The following is a 24,245-nucleotide window of genomic DNA, read 5'->3' as shown; positions in this document are numbered from 1 at the left end:
ATAATGCCAAGTAAAACAGGTCAGACAATGACAATTATCATAAAATTTCACTTATATGTGGAATTCAAGAAACAAAACAAAGGGGAAAAAAAAAAAAGAGCCAAATAGAGAGAACAAACTGGTAGCTTCCAGAGGGGAGGTAGGTAGAGGGTTGGGTGAAATAAATAAAGGTTATTAAGAGTACACTTGTCATGATAAGCACTGAATGATGAATAAAACTGCTAAATCATTATATTGTACTCTTGAAACTAATTCTAACTATATAACTATGTATCAGTCAATCAATAATTTAAAAAATTATAAAAAAGAGGTCCTGAAAGTTACACTCATGGTTTTAAGTCTACAGTATTCTAAAGGACAGGGACACACACACACACACACACAAACACACACACTCCTAAATCTTTTTTAGTTTGCTTTAAATATTGAGTTTTGGATTAATAAGCTACAGCTGAACTTTTTTTTTTTTTTTTTGAAACAACTAAGGAGACTTTCTATTCTAGCCAAAATGGACTAAGAGGGGCTATGTGTACCCTCCTTCCTAAAACAATAACAATAACAATGACAAAAAATATTTAGAAAGTCTTGTTTTTAAGACATGGACATCAGGCAACAAAGAAATCCCTAAGAAATGAGAAGCCAAGGACGTCAATCTTTTGCTTGTCCTGCTTACAGTCTTGAGGGTTTCTTAGCAGAATCACAGGGAGGGTAACTCAAGAGAGGCAAACTCCTTGAGTTGAAGAAGCAGGTCTGAAAGTGTGCAAGGGTAAGATGGTAGCTATCATTCACAGGACAGGGCACCTGGCAAAGGGCTGCTGTAGAGAGAAATGTGTCCTGAGACCTGCAGGGTCCCGCTTGCGAATTTAGCAGAGTACTGATCTGGACAAATGTGTGAGGAAACTTCCCAAGGCTGGGTATTCCTTAACTCTAAGGAATAAATAGATCTAAACAATGATCAATATTTGCTAACATCACAAAAAGAGAGAAAACCAGTAGTCTTGCTCAGCCTCCTCCAAATGCATTTGGTCAAGTTCCTAATCTTAATTACCAATTAGTAGAAAAGATATAGGTCAGAGGAGCTTACTAAACAACTCTACAGGAAGGCATCAGCAAATACAAACTATAGAGAGCTCTACCACCCAAATAATCCAGTTTCCTTAACAAAGAAAAATAGATGGAGGGGAAACCTCTAGAATAAAAGAGAAGAGAAATAACCAATTGCAATGTATGGGTCTTATTTGTTTTCTGTTTCAAATCGTAAAAAGTAATTGTAAAAATGTCAGAGACAATCTGACATTGAATATTGGTTGTGCATATTTGATAAAAATAATAATAATAAGACAATATTGACTGTTACGTATGGCTCATTTCTTAGGTGTGATTCATTTTCTCAGTTAAAAAACAAGTCCTAGGGGTGCCTGGGTAGCTCAGTGGGTTAAAGCCTCTGCCTTTGGCTCTGGTCATGATCCCAGGGTCCTGGGACCCTAGAACCCCACATTGGGCTCTCTGCTCAGCAGGGAGCCTCCTTCCTCTTCTCTCTCTGCCTGCTTCTCTGCCTACTTGTGATCTCTGTCTGTCAAATGAATAAATAAAATCTTTTAAAAAAATAAAAATAAAAAATAATAAAAATAAAAAACAAGTCCAAAAAAAAAAAAAGTCCTAATAGTATAAAGATATCTGCTGAATGAAATGAAGTCATGCCTGGAATTGGCTTCCAAATAATTTGGGGTGGGGGTAGGAAGTGGAAATAAGGGATATGTTGAAACAAAATTGTCCATGAGATGACAGTTGTTGAAGGTAGGTTGTAGCTGTATGAAAGTTCGTTATACCATTCTCTCTAGTTTTTAGTATGTTTCAAAATTTAGTTAAATAAATTAGAAATACATCTATAAATACGTAAGAAATTAAGGCTGTGATTTAGGACTCAGAAGTCACAGGCCATGATAAAAACTATTTCTTAGACATGGAGATATCAGAGATGATGCTTTATGAGGGCACTGAGGACTGTGATTTGTAGCATCCCCTTAATGGAAGACTATATTTTCTCCACACAGAACACTGGCTTTTTAGCAAGGATAGAACTTCCTTCTGAAAATAGACCTAGCAGCATACAAGTGGTTGACTACCTAACTGAAGACACAAAAAGACATCAAAGGAGACCAAAAACCTAGATCTACAGGTGCAGTTATTATGTCTTCCTGTTCTTTTAAAAGCACATGACTGCTGCCCTTCCAACAGCATCCCTGCTATACAATTCAACCAATTCAATCTTGCCATTCCTACACTTCCTGCTTGCTCACTGTCACAACTCCACCTTCCACATACACATTTAACTTTTTTTGGTTTTGAGGTCAGGGAAATGTCCAAATATTTTTTCCCCATTCAAATAATTCATCAGAAATACATTACAACCAGAATCTAGTTGTTTTGCAGTAGGAGGAACACTGTGAGTAGCTTGTCCGAAGTTCTGCCGAAAGAAGTCTCCCCCCTCCTCTTATCTGAGCCCTACCCACTCAAGAGAATATGTACAAAGCCAATAAATGGATCTCCTAAAAAGATGAATGTTACACTTTCCACTTTAAAATATCCCTCATGGTCTCTAGTTCAGTATCTTATAAATAAGCTATAGCCTATATTTCTTACTCAAGAAATGAGCTGATTTGCTGACTCTAAAAAAAAAAAGTCGAAGTAAATTTTAATTCTCAGTATATTTTTAGCTAATAATTCTGTCTATAATATTACTGTACTAGTAATATTCTTAAGATATCATGATATATCCTAATGCCCATTTTCACTAAATGCCTAAAAAGGCCATGGGATCATGGCTTTAAAATATGATTTAAAATGTGATATGTGCTTTGGCAGCAAAATTAGCTTTAGGGACTCAAGGCTAGTGAGCATTTTTGTAGGTTGGTTACATTTTGTATTGCAAGATGCATTAGAGAAATTGTAAATGAACTTTTCAAAATATTTATTATCGGGGCACCGGGGTGGCTCAGTGGGTTAAGCCGCTGCCTTCGGCTCAGGTCATGATCTCAGGGTCCTGGGATTGAGTTCCACATCGGGCTCTCTGCTCAGCAGGGAGCCTGCTTCCCTCTCTCTCTCTCTGCCTGCCTCTCTGCCTACTTGTGATCTATCTCTGTCAAATGAATAAATAAAATATTTAAAAAAAAATTTATTATCATTTTTACAACTTTCACTGGAGTGTCATTGTTTTTAGATGCAGTCTTGTTTATAATGTCCATTTTTTTTTTTTAAGATTTTATTTATTTGTTTGACAGAGAGAGACCACAAGTAGGCAGAGAGGCAGGCAGAGAGAGAGAGGAGGAAGCAGGCTCCCCGCCGAGCAGAGAGCCCGATGCGGGACTCGATCCCAGGACCCTGGGATCATGACCTGAGCCGAAGGCAGTGGCTTAACCCACTGAGCCACCCAGGCGCCCCTATAATGTCCATTTTAAAAGTTGCTACCCCAGGCTTATAAAACAAAATTATAAGGTCTTCCCATCAACAGTATTAAAAGCATTCATCTCTAAGAAAGAGTTATAAAGAAATTCCACTGCAATAATTCAAACATTAAAGAAAATATAAAAATTGTTACTGTATGATAGAATATCAAATAATTAGAAACTGCTTTGTACTTTAATTTCTTTTTTATTATTTTTTATTATGTTTAGTTAGCCACTGTTTTGCAGTACAACATTAGTTTTTAATGTAGTGGTCAATGATTTGTTACATATAACTTCTGATAAAAGCAAAATACCTGCATAACTGCCAATTAGTCACATGTGATCTATGTAAATTTAAATCAATTAAATTTAAATTATATTCAAAATTCAGTTTCTCTGTCATACTAGCCATATTTTAAATGTTCACCTGCCACATGTGTCTACTGGTTACCATACTGGATGGGGCAGATATAGAACAATGTCTACTGTCTCATAAAGTTTGATCAAGTAATGATGGTCTTTGTTAGAGAAATCAGCACTGAGGAATGTATATGTGCATATATCAATTGATTTCTGTCATGTCATTTTCCTTTAGTATAAGAGACAGAATTAAACTTATAAAATTTATATATTCTCATGCAAATATTTAAAATTGTGTCACAGGGACGCCTGGGTGGCTCAGTTGGTTAAGCAGCTGCCTTCAGCTCAGGTCATGATCCCAGCGTCCTGGGATCGAGTCCCATATCGGGCTCCTTGCTCGGCAGGGAGCCTGCTTCTCCCTCTGACTCTGCCTGCCACTCTGTCTGCCTGTGCTTGCTCTCCCTCTCTCTCTCTCTCTGTCAAATAAATAAATAAAATCTTTAAAAAATAAAATAAAATTGTGTCACAAACACTGCAGTGTAGATTTTCTTTTTCCTCTGCCACAAGGAGAACAGAATTCAGAAGATCCTATCTGCTCAAGATAGGGAATTATGGCATTAGCCAGTCTTCTTCCCCTTTGATTCACACTTTTGTTCTTTATAAAGACCTGTTCTAACCCTGCTGCTTTCAAGCTTACCCAGCAATGGCCCAACATTTATTCTGTGGCAAGGAATTCCTATTTAGAGAGCTGTACCTCAGGCCTCAAACTCCACACTTGTGAAGTTTGTTAACTGGCATAAGAAAACTCACTTCCTAGTTAGGTCTTCCCACCGGGAGAGGAGGCTCTTACACTCTTCCAAAGTACTAACAGATTCCTTAGTCTAACACAACTTTTCATCTCTCAATTTAGAAAGATGCATTTTGTAACATATGTAAAAAGACAGAAACATAGAAAGGCATAAATAATACTGCATTCTTGTATGGGAAAGTGAAATGCTCCTACAGTGAGATACTGAATAGGAAGGGTCTGTCTAATTCAGCAAAGAAGCTGAGTAAGATCATCTTTACCGTTTATGCTTAGCAAGGAACCATGCTGCAAAGGAAAGACAGAAAACAAAGCAACAAATAAATGAAAAGCATATGAAAAACTTCTAAACAGGGCTAAACCGGATGCATTTAAGTGCAACTCCTGAAAATCTTGATGAACAGTAGTATGTCTATATTTAAAAGACTAGATAAACCATATAGTTGATCCAGATAGTAAAAAAGGAAAAAAAGCTATCTACAATTATATGAGTATAGAGTTTGAAGTATTTTCATGAAAAAGTAAACAATAATAAATAATTATTTGGTATCGAAAATAATTTGACCTTAAATGAGAAAAAAATGAGAAAAAAAATAATAAAGTCCAAGTAAAGGAGTTCTTAATACAATAGTCCAAACATTTGTAAAGTGGATCTTTGTCCAGAATAGTATTGTTTGCAAATAATTTCTACAGTAGATTCAACAGATTCCATGGTTACAAAAATTAATTAGAACCTTAAAATTAGCTATAGAAATCAGCTACAAGCTAATGAGTTTGGGAGGAAAAAAGAAAGAACACAATATGCCAACTTTTCAACCCTTTCTGCAAACAGACTTTCACATCTTAAAAATTACACTTGCTTTCAAGATTCCTTGCATCCATAACTTCAACTTTTTGCTCACTTGCTTACTCCCTAAGAAAGTCTAAAACCACATAAACTGCTATAAATGTTTACCAACAAAGTATTATTTTCCAATCAATTTTTTCTTAATTTTCAAAGTTGAAAAAGTTTTTATTACAATTAGGTCACTACTCTTGGCATAAGGCCTCTGAAACATTGTTTCTCAGACACTAATGGGTCTTGGAAAAGTTTGAAACTCTCAATTCATTATGACTTTGAGTAGCTGTTTTGTACCGAAGAATGAGAATTGATGGAGAGGTTGGGACTAAACACATAATTTTATGAAATATGATGAAAACATAAGGGTTTTGTTATGACGCACGTAACAATCAAGAACCTGCTTCTTTTTAGCAAGCTCCTAAAAAGTACCTCCCGTATAATTATTAAATAAAAACACTCACTTATTTGGTACTCAGCTAGCTTTTAAACTCTGAATAAGAGAAGTACACAGTGAGAGAGGTACTTACATGGTTTCCTTGGATACTGGATGATGCCATTCAGGTCTATGTTTTTATCTGAAAGTGGTGCCCTGCGGAGAAATGAGGCTTGGTGAGTGGCTGTTTATACATAGTAAGTAAATAGGAACTTTGTTTATTTTACAAAGCATTTTTTATTTTGACCCAGATTTCTTTTTCTCATCATACTCAAGCCTTGTAAACAGCAATAATATGGTAGAACAGGTACTTTGCACAACTCTTTCTAATACCACGTAGGAGATCATAATTATCAAAGCAGAAGCTCAGAATGCTTTGGTTAAATACTTTACTCCTTGGGCTACTTTATGTATCTTAACAACTCTATTTATGTCAGACATATCAATGAACACTGCCTGCCTCTCTATTTCCCTTCAGAAGGAGTTGTTCTCAAACTGTCAATAAAGAAATTAATCTAAAAAAATTCACACACATGATAAATGCCCTTACCTTAAAGAGTAAGAGAATTCTAGCTTCACCAGCTCCTAAACATCCAGGGTTTCCACAGACATTAACTGTCATCTTAGATGTAGTAGTGGGGTCCTAGATTCTCAATAGTTTAAGGGCTACGAGCACACAATTTTGACAGTCTCTCAGAACTACAGGCTGTCTAATTTTGGTTGCATGATTAATCCCTCCTATGTGATAAGTTTTAACCTTCTAATATTTCTCTGGATCGAAAAGAACAAATGAGCTACAGCAAAGAATGGCAACTAACTTTAACGCTTAACACAATTTAATAATCTGAAATGAAGTAAGTGTGTGCTATGTTTCCATTAAAAAGTTTCCAGCCACAATTAATTGAACAAAAACTTGTCTTGTTCCAAGATTATTCTTGGAAATGTAATTTTAAAGTCTGCGTGAAATGAGGAAACTTACTTTTTTACCATATGAAAGCAATCTCATTTTTTAGGAATGATTTTTGGATAGGCTTCCAATTTGATATTTTCCATTTGAACTAGCAGCATAGGGGCTTGGCAGGGGGAGGGGAGGGAAGCAATTCTGTGTTCTTTTGCCAGCACTGACAAAGGTCTGGTTGTCAGTGATACCTTTACAGCTAAATTTACCCCAGAGTGACAGGAACAGGTGCACCTCGGCCTGCCAGACACTTGTGCACAGGGATCACGCATCTTACGGCTTGACGATCAAGGGGGGAAAGCCTGGGTCTTCATAGAAAAGGAGAAGAGACAAACGCAGCCCAAACTGGGGGGTTTCTCTTCAAAGCCAGCTGGTCTGGCTTTATTCTACAGGAATTTTTTTACCTGTCAGGGTTTGGACAACAAAGCCCTCAGCAGGTGCTGAAGGGTACAACTTCCTGGAGAAGCAGAAAGGCACTGGTGAGTTTCAATTGCCAAAATATATTTTTTAATCTTTAAAAGTTGATTTTGCTATCTTGGAAGAGGCACTGCTGAGGAACCTACATTCAGAAAGCTGATGAGACCATTGGAATCAGAGCCAACTAACTCAACAGTAGGTTTGCCTAGTGTAGAAAGTAGAGCTGTTACCATTTGACAATTTTTTACATTAAAAAAAAAGAGTTTTATAGGAAAGACTTTATATTTGAATGTTGGTCTCTTTCATTAGTAACTCTAACATCTGAAAGATGAAGAATTAATTACATATATGATATTAGACTATTAAAATAAACACACAAATATCATTTCCTTTCTTTTTATCTAATTCTGTCATAATCTATTCTGAATAAAATGTTTTTTTAATAAATCAAATAAAAATGTGAAATGGTACATGCTCTTTTCAAACATTTCATGTGCTAGCATTTTTTATATGTGCATGTGACAGGAATATGATTAGAAAGAATATAAAATTAGTTTTATTTATAATACATTTTTTAAAACATGTATTGCACAGAATATTTAATAATTAAAAGTAGCAACATTTTCTCATTATCTTACAAAGAGTTTCTTTGGAGAAAAATCTTTGGAATAAACAACCAAGACAGTACTAAAGCATGTTTTTACGTCACTGATTTCCAAAATTAGTACATTTATATATTTGCTATTTTTATTTTGTGAATTCGAAAGTTTAGGCAAAATTTTTTTTTCAGAGTAGGATTTTAATTAATACAAAACATGGAAAAATAAGACCACATGTCAGGATATATTTTTAAAAAAGTGATTCTATTTCAAGGACTCATTCTTTTAACTATGCTTCACAGCATTTCTCTACAAATTGTTGTATTATACAAATTGAAAACATTTATTTAAGCAAGTAAGGAGTTCAAAGCTAAAGACTATACATAGTAAACATATGAAACCATTTTAACAACCAAATTCCATATTCACAAACAACATGGGCTAATGAATGTAAAAGACACACAGCATACACCGATCAAGAATGCTATAAATTATTAGCCCTAAAATCAATTTTCTGGGCTGTGGGGGGTACAATTGGTACTTAAGAAGAGAAAGGCTCCTACCAATATAAATTACTAATATTATGAGGTAATTGTTTTTTCATGATAATCTCATAAATAATTTTCAAACTACATGCTTCACACATGGCTGTATAGTAGGAAAATAATAAGATCTGACTTTTTTTAATGACTACTACATCTAAAACAATTATTAAATCAATGATGATATGAATAAACCACAAATTTATAAGTATCATACTCTGACTTAATTATTGTTTAAAATTATGAACTATTTGTGGCTTAAAAAATTACCAGAAATGATCTAGACAACAAAAAAATCTAATATTTTTAAAACATAATTAAAACCCAAATCTGATTTTCATTATAAATTACTACATATAGAATATCATTCAGAAAATTAAAGTATATTCTACTTTTTTAAATGATATATTATGGTTTCAAACTGCTATTTTTATGTGATATTCTGTCATCTTCATATATTGCTTCTGGTACCTAAGTAACCATGATCCAATATTGCATTTTTTAGATAGCTTCATTAGTCTCTTAAAGAATAATTATGTACTACATGCACTTGATAATTTTGTTATTTATCTAGTCTGTTAAGTACTATATTCCTAAAGAATCAGAGCACTCATTTTTTAGAAATAAGTACTACAAACCTGAACACACACTCTTAAGTCAACTTTTAAAATTACATTTGTGAATTCTTTATGTGCATTACTATCGGCTATAATTATTATACAGTTTGTCATTAACACTCAATATGAGCCACACAAAAGCTTCTTCCAAACTATTTTTCATCACTCTTGTGAATTATTTACGTGTGATTGAACCTATTAGAGATAATGTTAGGTATAGCCCAAATATTCATAAATAACCAAAATTTGTCATCTTAACCATGGCCTGAATTGTGGGCTTAATCCAAAATTTCATGTTTTTTTCTTGTAATTATGGAGAGAAGCTTTAATTCCTAGTACAACTTGCAGCTACATTTTGTACTTTCCCATAAACCTTCAACTTTGTTTCACAAAAATACCTATGCCAACTCCCTCAATGTATGGAAATGATTTCTTTTAATAAGTCTTAGTCAGAAATTATGATGATGTTGCAATGACTCATATGTGTCCTAAAAGTTTAATTTAAAAACATACTTTTAAATTTTAAGCCTTATTTGCAATGTATCTTCATAGCTTAAGAATGGCTTATTTATAGTGGAGAAAAATTAATTATTCTCCTGTTTCAGAAAAAACATTTGAAAAACATTTTGTTTACCCATAGACACATAGAGAAAATTCTGATTCTCCCAGCAACTAATTTCAACAAATTATATTGTGAATACCAATCTATTTAATTTCAGGACAATGAAGCTTCCAGCTAAAATGGTTTACTTGTAAGTATTTAAAGACACAAAAATACTTTGGCAGCTTTAAATGTATCTCCTCATTGACCAGCCACCTGACTGACAGCTGTCAACTGTCTATGGGCCAAATGTAACCCAGTAAAGATAAAAATTACATATTACTCATCCCTGTTGAAATAATACCTGGTGCCAGTAAGGTCTTCAAGTAGGAATAATTAGACTATAGATATAAAGAAGTGAAAAGGGAATCATTTCTGCCACCCACAATCCCTCCTTTGTCATTAACTTATTTCTCCTTTCTTTTCCACTTACCCCACTTGTCTTGATACCCGTAGCTCATACTTACAAAGAGTTAATTTCCTTAAAGAAACTTCAGATGTATGTAACAAGTATGTGACCATGAAAATACTGGGCAGCCAGGTAATGATGCCCACACATTTCTTTCAATCAAATCTTCTTTTGAGCTCATGGAGTGTTTGAATTGTGGGAAAGAGTCTTTGATGCTTTCAACTACTCATTTTTTAAAAAAATGAAATGGAAGCACAAAAATAAAATTTACCCAAGGTCACCAGCATGACGATGTAGATGTAGACTTGGCTCTGTCTCCCAACTTCACATCCAGTGATTTTTTTTTTTTCTGTTAGACTTTAAACATGTGGACAATGAAACTATAAGTAAAAGAGAGCACATGGAAAATTAATGCGAGACATTGCACTGGGGAATTGTTTGCAGTTAATACCTTCTTAAAGAAATACAGTTTTATCAAAGCATATTAAAATGTAGCTTTAAAAAAAAAGAACACAAACATATTAAAATATCTATGGTACAAACTCTTTTTTAGATTCTCTTTACTATTTAACCTGATTTCCAAACTGAAAACATTTATGGTGCTTATGAAACAGCAGAAAGAAAAATTAATCAATGGCAATATAGATGTTTAGAAGATAAATGACAAATTCAGGTTGCAAATTTTTTTGAAATATTAGAAAACAATTAAAAATACAAAATATACCAAAGCATAAGCATACATACATTACCTAAATACAGAATATACTAAATAGTTCACATAACCAACTCAACAACTAACAAGTGTCTGTGTGTGTGTGTGTTAATTACAAAACCCCCGGGGACCCCAGAGACCTCACCAGCAAGTGTTTCCTAACAGCTCAGAAATTCTATGACTCAACAATCCTGTATTAATTTAAGTATCTGGTATTTATTAAAATAATTATTAATTATATTAATATTTTATATTGCTATAATATAATTTGTTGTTAATGCTGCATATCATATTGATTCAATCAAGGTCATGAAAATATATTCAAACTAAATACTTTATTCTTCTCTGACCCTCTAGAAAAGAAATCATTTAGAAGGTAACTACCATGTTCTGAATTTAAAAGGATTTATTTTAACACTGAGCTTTAGAGCTATATTTGCCTGTGAGAAGTTTGCTTTAAAACCCAAACAAGCAAATGAATTTTTTAAGGAGGGAGACCTTTAAACACTAATATAGAATATAGGAGGAAATTGGAGACAGGATTTCCCTGCAAGGAATTCCGGTAGAATAATCTCCAACAGCTCTATGATACCATTTAGCAACTAAATTATACAAAATATCTAAATTTACAAACATATTTGCTTATTCTATTACATTTAGTCAAAAATCAACATTATTAATCGGCAAACCACTTAACAATATGCAATAACAGTATGCAAATCGATTGTAAGCAAAATAATCAGTAAATAATATCCATTTCTAGTAATTGTGAAAGACAGGGGTGTCAAGACAAAATGTGCAAAAAATTCAGTCATCTCCCTGCATCTCAAATGGGTGTTAGTGAAACTGAATGACTTATTTCTCATCTGCCTTTGAAGGGTTTTTAATGTTTTCTCATTAGAGCTGAAGAGTACTGTCAGAAGAGCAGCAGAGTAGAAGTAGGCAACTATGGGTCATAATCTCTCTTTCACTGCTCAGTAATTTTATGACTGGAAACCAAGTCGTGTAATCTCTGGGAGGATACTGAAGGGATGTGACTCTTTGCTGGGCTATGCATAAATCAGAGGAAAGGCCGTTCTGGAAAGTGTTTATCCAGTAGAAGGTGTTTCTGTTCCTTCATGTGAGGTCCCAAAAGGATTCTAGATAATGTTGGTGGGTTCCGGTCTCCAATGGCCTGCCCTGCCCCCTCCCTACTGCTATAAGAAGCCCACCATATTGGCAGCATTCCAAATAATTAAACTAACACCAGTTCTTAGCCTATGAGATGAGTGTGGAAAACAAAATCACTTTACAATACACTACTGACCAGCCAGCCATATTTTTCCTACTTGGGTACCCTGGTAACAAAACATAAAAGGTCTTATCTTCAAAGTTACTTTGTCACACATAGCTTGGAACTTTTCACTAACTTTATAAGGTGGAGTTGCCGCATCCAAAAAACCTACTAGTCATTTAATGTTTTTATTAATATTTTTTTTAAAAAAAATATTCTCCACACTTGCTGCTGTAAGCCAGCTTGAGAACATGTTTGCTCATGTCAGAAAGATGTTGGAACAAGCAACAGGCTCATCAAAGAACCCCCTAATCTTAAGTGTTAAAAATATCTGGATCCAAGAGAGGTTAATAGTAGCAGCTGGCTACACAGAGAGGTTAAAAGGCTGGGAATATGGGTCCCCTTGTCGCCTGGGATGACAATGTTGTGAAGGCCTTATATGATTGATCAGCAACGCAGAGGTAATTATCAAGGTCATAAGGAATATTTGTATTAATTGAAAGTCTTTTTAGGGAAAAGCCACATTTCTCAAGTATTGTGCATGGGACTGGTCTTGGTTGCCAGGAATCTAGGTTCATAAGCCGCTGGCAGCCACAGAAGCATGAATGTGTGCTCCTCTCCATTGTCACTGATGGTAGATGCCATGGGATCCGAAACCCATTTTACAGGTTTTGCTGAGATACGAGGATCCAGGAGCAGAGTTCACCCAAGAAAAAATAAGGACTGACCCTCAGATCCATAAGGATGAAGAACTGAGTCCCTGTATTGCTTAATCTGTCTTCTAATCACAATGGGCAGAATATATGTGGCATGTCCTTTTTGATTGTTTACAGTACGAGCCAAGACAAGCAATGGAAATATTCATATCATTCTGACCTCTCATTGTTACTATTTTGAAAGGAGTTCACTGATTTAGAAGTTCCATGAAACTAAGGATTAGTTGAGAGCGTGGGAACGAATAATGTAGCAAATGTAAGGTTAAGGAATTAGAAGTCTTCACAGATCTTATGATCACCCTTACCCTAAGGCAATGGCTTGAAAGCAAAAGATACATAAGAAACACCCAAGAAGCTAGTTTTTAATGAGATTTCTGAGGCTGTTGTTCAGGGGAGCTGAGATGGGGCCTAAGAATCTGAGTGACTCTGAGGCCCTCTGATAAAAACTGTTTTCAGTGCTAGATTCTGTGCTAGATTCCAGTCCTCACTAAAGTTGAGGGACTCCTTCAAGAAGGTTGGTTCTCTTGCTCTGCAATAGCAAGAAAACCAGCACCCAGAGATCTCAGGTCCTAGGAGACCAAAGGAAGCCTATGGATATAGCTACAGAAGTTCTGCGTGCATTTTTATTTATTGTCAGATATAATTGCACTTAAATAGTCTGTTTAATTATTTCTATGTAGATTGGCAAAGGGTAAGGTTCACCCAACATTAGAGATAAACCAAAAATCATTCTCAAGTTCTACTTGAGTTTCAGGCACTAAATAAAACAGCTTTAAATATGAACAATGGCTTGAATTGGCTCTTGAGAAAATTCATTAAAAAATAACAGAGTGCTGTTTACGAGAAGTATGTATATATACATATGCATGTATACACACACACACACACACACACACACACACACTCAAGTTTTAGAATACTCGATCATCACTGACCCAGGGAGTTTAGAAGGCTATGGTCCAGCAATAATGTAGGAGAAACCACAGGCTTTATTCTCCTGTGCATGAGTTGTTTTGTGGCCATAGGCTACCCAAACGAGAGTCTCACAGCTACAAAAGGATGAGGTGAGAATATGTGAAACAGACTAGATAGATGAACATAAATCCTTTGAAAGCAGATAAACATTGCAAGCACATGCGTTACTCGCTGTGAGTTAATCATCATTGTAATCAGAGTGATTATAGTGATTAATAACAAAAAAATCATAGAAACTCTTCTATGACCATATTATCTATAGCATATATCAATTGTTTAGAAATAACTTCCCTTGGGGTGCCTGGGTAGCTCAGTGGGTTAAAGCCTCTGCCTTCGGCTCAGGTCATGATCTCAGGGTCCTGGGATGGAGCCCCTCATTGGGCTCTCTGCTCAGCAGGGAGCCTGCTTCCCCCCCACTGCCTGCCTCTCTGCTTACTTGTGATCTGTCAAATAAATAAATAAAATCTTTAAAAAAAAAAAAAAAGAAAGAAAGAAAGAACTTCCCTTGTTAGCAGTATTTTATTTTGAAGGGATTCTAATAAATAGAAAATTATTACTATCTTGTGGTTCTGAAGGAGAAAATGTAACTTTACAAAGCATGAAAGAAGAAATCTAATTGTTAATAACCAGTGGTGTGTGTGTGTGTGTGTGTGTTTATGGTTGTACTGGCTTTACAACTGAAAATAAAAAATTTACAACTGAAGATGAGAAGATGAAGCAGAAAAGATGAAGGAAGAAAGAAGGAAAAGGGGAAGGAAATGGAAAAGACAGGATTCAATCTATTGATAGCTATATCACTATTGCTAAAGGGACCGAAAGGCATAAGAAAATTGTAGAATGTTTCCTACTTACCCGTCTTTAAGCAGTGTTCAAGATCTTTTACTTAGAATCATATTTCCTCATCTCTGAATTTCTTCAGAATATATTATAAAGTATACTGTATTTGATATGGAGGCTCCATATTTACAGGTTTAATGTCATACAAAGTTGGGAAATATTTGATTCATGGGCCCTATCTTTGCACACAGGAAGACGCTTTGTCTGACATTTCACAGAGGTCATAAAGGGCAGAATGTAGTGTTCCCTCCAACCTCAAACCTCTCCCCAACCTTTCCAAATTCTAACCTTCATCCAGGAAGCAATACCCATGCTTGTCACAGGACTCTTACATCCCTTTCAAGACATTTCTGAAGAAATAATCACTAATTACACCTCTGATGGCTTTTGGAGGCAGAAGGGAGTTCACACAGGGTGAGACCAAGTGACAACATGGTAGCAATGGCACAAGGGACATGCAGCAACTGTGTACCTCCTATGCAAGACGGGAATAGAAAAAGAAACCAGAACAACAGGTACCAAAGTGTTATTATATATTTTTAAAAAGATAGGTAGATAAATTTTCGGGGTGCCTGGGTGGCTCAGTGGGTTAAGCCGCTGCCTTCGGCTCAGGTCATGATCTCAGAGTCCTGGGATCGAGTCCCACATCGGGCTCTCTGCTCAGCAGGGAGCCTGCTTCCTCCTCTCTCTCTGCCTGCCTCTCTGCCTAACTTGTGATCTCTCTCTCTGTCAAATAAATAAATGAATAAATCTTTAAAAAAAAAAAAAGATAGGTAGATAAATTTTCAAGGAGCATCACGATACTTGGCTGATAGAGAGCTCATCTTCCAATCACAACCTCTTCAAAAATAGTTAACTTTCTTCAAGTAAGAGCCAGGGCTTTCTACTTACTGGCTAGCATCTAGGGCTAACTTACAGATCGGCCAAGCAAGAGGGACCGGAGCCATGATGAAAATCTCCTCCCTAAAGCATCTCCCCACCAACAGACCAGGGAATTTATGGAAGTTGTGTAATCATAGATACTCCTTTGGAGGATGAACTCCTTTCAGAAAACTTCTGAAAAGAAGTTCATTTAAAGGAGTAACACATTGATACTGCATCATGAAGTAAACTGTTGGAGTGGTGGGCTCCTCTGATAGAACACAGTCCACGAGAATTCTGGAACATAAAATGAGTGCTGAGGAATGAAAGGACCTTGTGGGTCACATCAGTGAAAGGCTGTGAGGAGACAGAGACACTCAATAAAGAGCTATTATTGATTTTAAAAATTGCTGCTGGGTGAGTGGAGCATGCCAGAGTCAAAGAAGGACAAGCTGAAGGTGAGTCTAGGGAGGCTGGTGATACAAAGACAAGCTTTAGCAATCTTACAATTTTGCCGATACCACACAGATAATATTGATTTTAAAAGACTTAAAAACTCAGATTTAATAAAACCTGCTAATTCTGTATATTTATGTGACAGTTCCTTAAATTTAAGTGTAAGATTATGCAATCAATAAGCAATTTAGAAGATGTCTGATAGAACCAAAAAATAATATCTTGGAGCCTTATTCTGAGCAAATGGATATATAATTACTTTTGTAAGTCTGACAAAATAAAATATGAACACAAAAAAAATGTTTCTCTGAAAAGAATATGGAACACTGACAAGGATAATATAAATTGACAACCCCAGAATGTAAGATTCTTGGTATAATATACATTGGTTTAATCAACATATTATCCTAAATATTTTATATTTATTTCAAATATAAAAAGCTATATATAAAATAAAAACTGCTTTGAAGCATGAAAGCTGATAGAAAAGGAAACAACTTCTAAGATATTGTTAGATAATGAGACATTGAGGTATTTTCCAGGAGCATGCGGTAGTCCTTAAAAATGAAATAGTATGTTAGTGGACATTTACTGAGCATTCTCTTTTTTTTTTTTTTTAAGATTTTATTGATTTATTTGACAGAGATCACAAGTAGGTGGAGAGGCAGGCAGAGAGAGAGAGAGGAGGAAGAAGGCTCCCCGCCGAACAGAGAGCCTGATGAGGGGCTGGATCCCAGAACTCTGGGATCATGACCTGAGCCGAAGGCAGAGGCTTTAACCCACTGAGCCACCCAGGCGCCCCTACTGAGCATTTTCGACATGCCAGGCACCAGGTGACTATAGAAGTACAATCTTACGTCTTCCTCTCAGGAAAACTGTCATCCTATAGAGGTCCTGAAACGTTTTCTATTTCATAACAAGGGCATTTTGAAAATTAAGGTCAAATGGTTATTAAGTCTGAGCCTGGATTCTAATTCAGCAACTCTGATTTATCCTTCCCTGTCCCTTGTACATTCCTTGCTAAGGTATTTCCCATGATGTTCACATATGATATGTAACTTCTAATCGATGAAACTAACTTTTTAAAACTTTTATGATGTTATTGCCAAAATGTCTACGTAAAGGCTACACTTTCACAGGAGGAATACCCTTGAAATCCCCCTTCTGTATCTGCAATTAGTGTCAATTTATGAGCCAGATATCAAATAATCTGCTGCTTTATAATCACATCATAGTTTCCATCAAGCACCTTGTTCACTACATTTGGTCTGGATTTAGTTTCACCAACAAATTCATCCTTAATGATAATGATTTGCCAACAAACAGTTAAGACTGAATAGCAAATGCCTAAGGAGATTTCTATAGAGACCTGTGCGAAGACATTATTACTGAAATAAGCGAGTAACTTCCTAAGCTGTCTACCGGAAGAGGATGACACATGTTTAGACATGTATTTCTAAAATATTTTCTGGTGGGGGTAAAAAAATATTGATTATATCACCTCCTGATCTCATGATCCCTATAATTGAGCAAAACTTATGAGTCTAAGGACATAATACAGCATCACAGCTAAGAGCATCACTAGAAACAAACTAACCCAGATTCATGTCCTTTGTCTGGCACAAGGGGCTATTAGACCCCAAGTAGGTAATGTCACCTCTCTAAGTTTTAGTTTTTAAAATCTGTAAAATGAAGAGAATTGTAGTTCCTGTCTGAATGGTTGTTGTTTGGATAAAAAGAAAAAAAGTTTATAAAGCAGATAATATAATTAATTAAAGCAATTAGTACAAGACTAACAGTAAGTGGCCATTAAATATTACACACTTTAAATTTATTTCAACTCTCATTCTAATAAGATAGTATTATTTTTACACATATACTACAAATATCCTTGTATTATAAATATGAATATTATTCACATATAAATATCAAACTACAAATTTAGTAAAAAAAGGAAATCATCTATAGAAAATCAGACTTCCTTGGTTTGAGTCTTTGACTAAGTGAAGTAGTATATACTGATAAATCAAACCGGTTTTAATGCCTGACAAATTTAAAAGTTTTACTGTATTTTACTTTTAATTCTCACCATATTGCAAAACAATTTAGAGAGACTTCATCCCAAACAATGAAAATCAATTCTCTCTTTTCCTGTAAATTAGCCTATGGATATAATTACGTATCTCCTTGTTTTCAAATTTAGTAAGTATGGGAAACATAAATCTATGCATGATCTTGCCTTCCTGAAAAAATAAAATTTGTATTATTTTCCTTGGTTTATAATTCTAGGTTATATACAAAATATTTAGAAGTAATTTCGTAAGTTCTCAACTATGTAAAACACCATCATTTGGAAAATTACCTAGAGAGATAAAGAAAACAAGGTACATTTTGCAGTGTGGTGGCTTTATTCTCTCCTTTCTAGATTTGTCTTATTTTGGTATTCTTAATGAGGACAGATAGCAGGTATACCAGATATAAATTGTTTGTAAATACTTTCTGAATCCATTTTTCCCTGTAATACATACTTACACAAATTAAAATCAATAGAAATCACATATGTCCCAAGTGGGACTTTATTAAAGTCCAAGAAGCAGCAAACAGTCCCCTAGACATAGTTGTAATGTTGATCATGCATCCAACAGAGAACAGCGTCTGGGTCCCTCTTGAACAGAATGCTCCATTAGGCATTCCATGGGCTCCCCCTTCCTGGCAGGCCTTGGCCCAGCCCCATTGCCATAGATGGCCATCAGACATTTGGAATGACATAAGGAGATAATCTGAGCAGGCTCTGCCCTAAAGAATTCAAGCTAGCAGGAGACTGAAGATATCAATGTCTTCTTGGCTGACAACAGCATTCCAAAGGTCAACCAGGGTGAAAGAGGATGGACTTGGGAGTTTCCAGTGCCTTTTCAACAACAAAGCAGCTAACAAGTATAAAGAAGCACCCCTCAAGACAAAAAAAATAAATAAATTAAGACAATAAAAGTCTGGAAGTATACTAGAGATGCCATGTCTGTGAAAGGGAAATAAGACAACCTACATCCATTCAGTCAGGGAATTTTGGGTTTGAAAAGATCACCTCTCTTAAAAATAAAACAGTTCTCATCCTAAACCAATTCCCACCTCTCTTGACAATCTACTTCTCCAACTTTTTCTACAGTGTCAGCCCTTGTATGGATGAATATGGAACTTAATGGTGTAGAAGTAGAAATGTATGGAAATTAACGGTGTAGAAGTAGAAATGTATGTAGTGTAGTATGTAATGGTGTAGAAGCAGAAGAATAAGAATGTCTTTTACTACAGTTTACCAATTTCCCAGGCCTGTGCTTTGTTGGGTGGCTCATTTAATCCCCATAACAAAGTTTTAAGAGTAGCACTTTATGTTCCACACTTTACAGATGAGGAAACTTAGGCAAAGGGAGGTTCCATAACATGTACCTGATAGTATCTTCATCGAATTTGGGAAAGTCTATGCTTTACTAACAATTTCCACCTTACACAATACTTTTCCTCCCTGACCTTAAGAGTGTTTATTAGCTCTTACTTTAAAAGGATAATTCCATTTCCTCAGATTTTTTAAAGTATAAATAAGAACAATGTTATCCCAACCAGTCTCTTGAAGAAGACATGATTTCAATCTATGAAACTACCAGTAATACATTTTTAGTTTAGGAGACAGTGTTCCTACACACCTTATTCTTTACTAGAATTTCTACCTAGAAGAATGCTTAGAAGTATTTTCTCTTGTAAAAGGGTGCTCCTGTCAAATCTGTCAGATTACCTTTCTATAGGGCGAATTTGCCTAGTCAGTCTCAGGTAAGGTGCCCTGGTCTGGCACAAAGTATAGTAGATAGACCCTGCCTGGTGACCTTCACTTCTTTCTAAATTCATGGCGTGATTTAGGGGTACATCTGTTAATTTCTCTTGGCCCCATTTGTCTACCCTGTAAAAAATTAGGTGCTTGTGTTAAATGTTCCCCAAGACCTCTATCAGCAAGAAGATGCAGAAATTCTGACTTTAAAACTTTCCACACTAGTGCCAGGAAATGCAAATGCCAAGAGTGTCCTAAAAATTGTCTGGTATCATAAAACAGATTCTTTCTTTCTTTCTCTTTCTTTCTTCTTCTTCTTTTTTTTTTTTTTAAACCAGCATTCATTTAAAACTCTAGAGCAGCACATTCCAATAGAACTTTACGCAATGATGGCAATGTTCAACATCTCGCAGTCAAATAAGGTAGCCACTAGCCGCCTGTGGCTATTGAGCACTTGAAATGTGGCCAGTATAACTGGGAACCTGAATTTTGAATTTTATGTAATTCTAATAAGCTTAAACTTCATGAGCCACAGGCGGCTAGCGGCTCCCATACTGGCGGGCAGCTTATAGCTTCAAGAGCACAACAATATAAACATTTTACACCTTTGATTTATTCAGCCGAGTACTTTGCAATGTCTTTGGAGCATTGATCTTTTCACCACTCTTGGAGCGTTTGGTACAGCTCCACAGTTCAATCAAAGAACAGCCCAGGCATTTGCATTTCGTGATGGCATTTTTTGCGAGAGACCCCAGTATTGTTCTCACGTGCCAGCAAATAAAGGGGAGGGAAAGGGAAAGGAAGTTTTGGGAAGGGGTGTCTTTTCTCCCCCAGTCTCCCATTTGTCGTGTAACTTGGGGCCTTTCCCGAGCCAAGACGCGCACCTATCCACCGAGGCAGCTTAACTAGCAGACGCAGCAGTTGGCTGTTAGTTTTTTTTTTTTTAATAATCGTGTAGACCCTGAGAGATTGGGCTGTAAAATCCAGCTCCCGGACCGCGTCCTTTCCTATTGGTCTGTCAGGTGAAAAACAGGGCTGACTGGCGGCGGGACAGGGGCGGCGGCCGGACCTGCGCCCGCCACTCCTTCTCCCCCAGGCGCGCAAAGCGCTCAGAGCCCCGGCGGCTCCAAGGGCCGCCGGACGCCGACCGCGTGCCAGCGCTTTGTGCACCGTGCGTAGGTGGGTTCACTGGGCGCCTCGCTCGGAACTGCCCCCCTCCCCAGCCCTCTGGGGTCGTCGCCCGCCAGCCTAGGGGAAATATCCCTGAGAGCCCCAAACCAGACGAGCAGGGCAACTCCCCGACACCGCCACCGAGCTTCTCCAGGGCCCACCCACCACCGCTGCGCCCTCCTCCCATTCTCCACAGCCCACCACGCGGCCTCTTCGCCAAACCACCAGCCGCTTTCCCCCGAGCCGTGACATCCCCCTCAAGACGCAACCCGGCACACTCCCCGCCAAGGCAGCCCGCCCCCTTCCGCGCACCCAGGCCCACAGGCCCCTGGAGGGCCCCCGAGCCCGCCTCCTCCTCGCCCGTGGCGCACGCACGTGGCGCACTCACCCCCTACTAGCTGCCTCCGAGCTCTAGAAACGCTCCCGGGAGGGAGCCCCCGCCCCCTCGGCTCCGTCCGCTCTGAGGAAAGTGGGTGGGGGGAAGCGAAGACGGGCTGAGAAGGAGTAGGTAGGTCGGTCCGCTCTGAGAAAAGTGGGTGGGGGGAAGTGGCGATGGGCAGAGAAAGGAGTATATAGGTGGAGAGCGGTGTTGGAGGGGACGACCGGCAATAATTGGATGGCGTTGCGGCTGTTGCGCCTCTGTGAACGCCCAGCCAGCGCGGATTCACTTTCCACACAAATCACCGGGAGGGATTGTTGCTGCCTGCAATCAATAACTCAGCAGAGTAAGCTGCTGAAACCACAGGCGTCCCCTGTCTGGGTCTCTTAAGGGGCCGTCCGAACTGAATTCCAGCCCTTGGCTTCCCAGACAAAGAAGTGGGCACCGAAACGCAGGACGGAGATTTTTAACCCCCACCCCCACCCCGATCCCGGGTAAAGATCTTTAAAAATTAAAGGGCACACACGTAGAGAGGTATCTAGGGGGGGGAAAAAAAACACCAAACAGTTAAAAGGGGAAGTGTAACAATCCATTCTTTGACTTGAAGGTTTCTGTGATATTTCGAGAAATGGGATAGAATCAATGTTCCGATGAACTTTTAACGATTTTCTAAGTGAAGGTAAAGTCCATTAAATTTAGCCATGCATATGGATACTTTTTAATCAGCCACACATTTGCAAGGAAATTACTGATCTAGCCTTATTTGGGCATACTGATCCAGGAAAAGGAAGAAATGTATCATAATTTGTAGTGGCATTGTTAAAAGCCTTAGCATATCTTTCAGACATTATTCCATGAAGACTGCATTTCTGTAAGAGAAAAAGGCCCTGGGAGATGTGTATTATGATTCCCACTTAACAGATGTAATACCAAGCAGAGCTGGGAGAAAGGGTATTGACTAGGTCACCAGATACTACCCGCCACTAAGTTTAGACTAACTCACTGTAGGCCTGAGCCTCAAAGACTAAGCTCAGCTAACACCCCTAAAATAAAAGTGGCCAAAACTCATTTCTCCTTGCCTGAAGCAATTTAAAAATAAAAATAAATCTTAGGAATGTCAACCCAAATATAGAGGCTTTATAAATCTTAATGAGTCTTCACTATGAAAAGTCTTCTTGCTGAAACAAATGGGTAAATGGATATTGACCACCCTGGTCTGATAAGTCTCAAGGTTGGGAGGAATAGACTCATTCTGAAGCCAGGGAAAAGTTCATTTGTATGCTTGAAGTCATAGAAAGCTGGTTTCAAACGGAGATTAGAACACAGGAGCATTTGTCTATGCTCAGTATAGTTCAACCCTGCTGGCTAGCGTAAGATATTATTGGTAATAGAATTCATAAAGGGTACTGAATCCACACCACTAATCCTGAAGTATTTAAAACTGCCCTTTGGGCGCCATACACAATAAGCTCTTTCAGCAACTTCAGTTGAAGCTTCGTTATCCCTACTTGACAAATTTTCTTAGCTTGGGATATGGTAGATTTGACTTTCGCCTTTGTAATTCTTAATCAGATACAAAATTAAAGGTACAAAAAATAAAGATAAATATAGGCTCTTTAGATATGAGATAAAGGATATGATTAAACCTTGGCTTGGAATAACAAATCCTTTGCATATTGCAGATTCTCAATCACAAGTAGTCCATATGGTGTATACTGTGCATAGGCTAAAGCTGTACCTAAAGAATTTTTGAAATTTAGATATTTGGCACTATTTATATTAAAGGCTATAAGTATTTTCACAATTAATAATCATTTTAATTATTTTGTTTTTAACATACATTCATTTGTTTTAAAATCAGAATTAATACTGGTGTTACTTCAGGTTAGAAGTTTTAGAAATAAATTTACTTGAATGTACTTTAATATCAGCTTTCTTTAAAAAAAATGTTTTTAACTGTTACCTTGTTGTACTTACACATTTTAAGGTGCCAAAGAAGAGTTGAAAACTGTGAAGTAACTTCTATGAAAAGATGAAGTAAAGAATGGAAGGCAAATGACTGTATGTGTATGTGGTGAGTGCTTAACATTTGTTATATCATTTACCACCAAGCTAATTCATAAAGGTAAAACTGCCAAACTCCTTGTCATTAGGTATCTATAATGTAGACACACAAAAGTGATAAAGTGTGATGGCAACCATTATATGCTTTATATTAAAAGCAATACCATGCCATTTTGCTTAAAGCTCACATATCACCTTGCAGGGCCTACCTTTGCAAGTCTCTTTTACAGTTAATCCATTTCAGGGGAAGTTATGTATGTCATCTCTATTGTAACTATAAAAAGATAACATTTTTAATGCTATTGGAATTTATATCTTCCTACTTTTTATATTTTCTGAACTTCTATATTCGATTATCATGTTTGTGTTGAAAGTATTCTGGCTGAAGAACAAATACTATACAGTTGAATAATCTTGAGGGGTAGATTAATCTATAGGCTCTCTTCATCTTAGGGTGGGTTGCTGTGGCAACCGCCCCAGCTTACTTTAAAATAATTTTTTAAAGCTTACTTCAAGAGCTACACCCAGCGTGGGCCAAGCTTAAAAGCAGGCATACCCAGTGAACAGGGTTTTAGTAGACTGCTGATTTAATGTAGGCAAGTAGTAAAGAGAGGAGGGTGGAGTAAGATGGTATACAACCTTGAACAGAAATTAGAAATTAGCTTTCCTTAGAGTCAAGTCCTAAGGAGTATGCTCTCTGTAATTTCTGTGGAACTTCAATTAAATACATTGCTAAACAATTCTTTTTGGGGGGGTCAAGTAAATATATATTTACATACATAATAAAGCACTTATGACAATTATTTAATGAAGGAAATATTTGGTGATTGGGGAAAAACGTTTATTTAAATAGTATGTCAATCCCAGACATCATTTTCTCTTAAGCAGTTTGTCACCTTTTATTTAACATGGTAGGTCCCTAGTGTCCAGCTGGCTTAAAGGGTGTGAGAATTTTCTATT

General features: G+C 36.9%; 1 protein-coding gene and 1 long non-coding RNA gene across 5 annotated transcripts in view; one reads left to right on the top strand and one right to left on the bottom strand.

The window, feature by feature from the left end:
* The window catches only part of LOC131832445 (uncharacterized), a 332,687-nt gene extending 311,333 nt beyond the window's left edge, over positions 1 to 21,354 (bottom strand). For all 3 annotated transcript variants that reach the window (XR_009354050.1, XR_009354051.1, XR_009354049.1), the window contains exons 1-3: positions 21,231 to 21,354; positions 10,300 to 10,408; positions 5,980 to 6,041 (exon numbers count right to left, since the gene is read on the bottom strand). This is a non-coding gene — a long non-coding RNA (uncharacterized LOC131832445). The remainder of the gene's footprint in view (positions 1 to 5,979; positions 6,042 to 10,299; positions 10,409 to 21,230) is intronic.
* The window catches only part of MEF2C (myocyte enhancer factor 2C), a 163,346-nt gene continuing 159,937 nt past the window's right edge, over positions 20,837 to 24,245 (top strand). The window contains exons 1-2 of one of the 2 annotated variants that reach the window (XM_059175439.1): positions 20,837 to 20,851; positions 23,209 to 23,295. The gene's annotated coding sequence lies outside the window, so the exon portion shown is untranslated. Of the gene's footprint in view, positions 20,852 to 21,251; positions 21,351 to 23,208; positions 23,296 to 24,245 lie in introns of those variants that run through there. The other variant, XM_059175435.1, reaches the window with a different exon arrangement.

Source organism: Mustela lutreola, chromosome 5, assembly GCF_030435805.1.
Source record: "Mustela lutreola isolate mMusLut2 chromosome 5, mMusLut2.pri, whole genome shotgun sequence".
NCBI classification, from domain to species: Eukaryota; Metazoa; Chordata; class Mammalia; order Carnivora; family Mustelidae; genus Mustela; species Mustela lutreola.
This window is presented reverse-complemented; position numbering and strand designations above follow the sequence as displayed.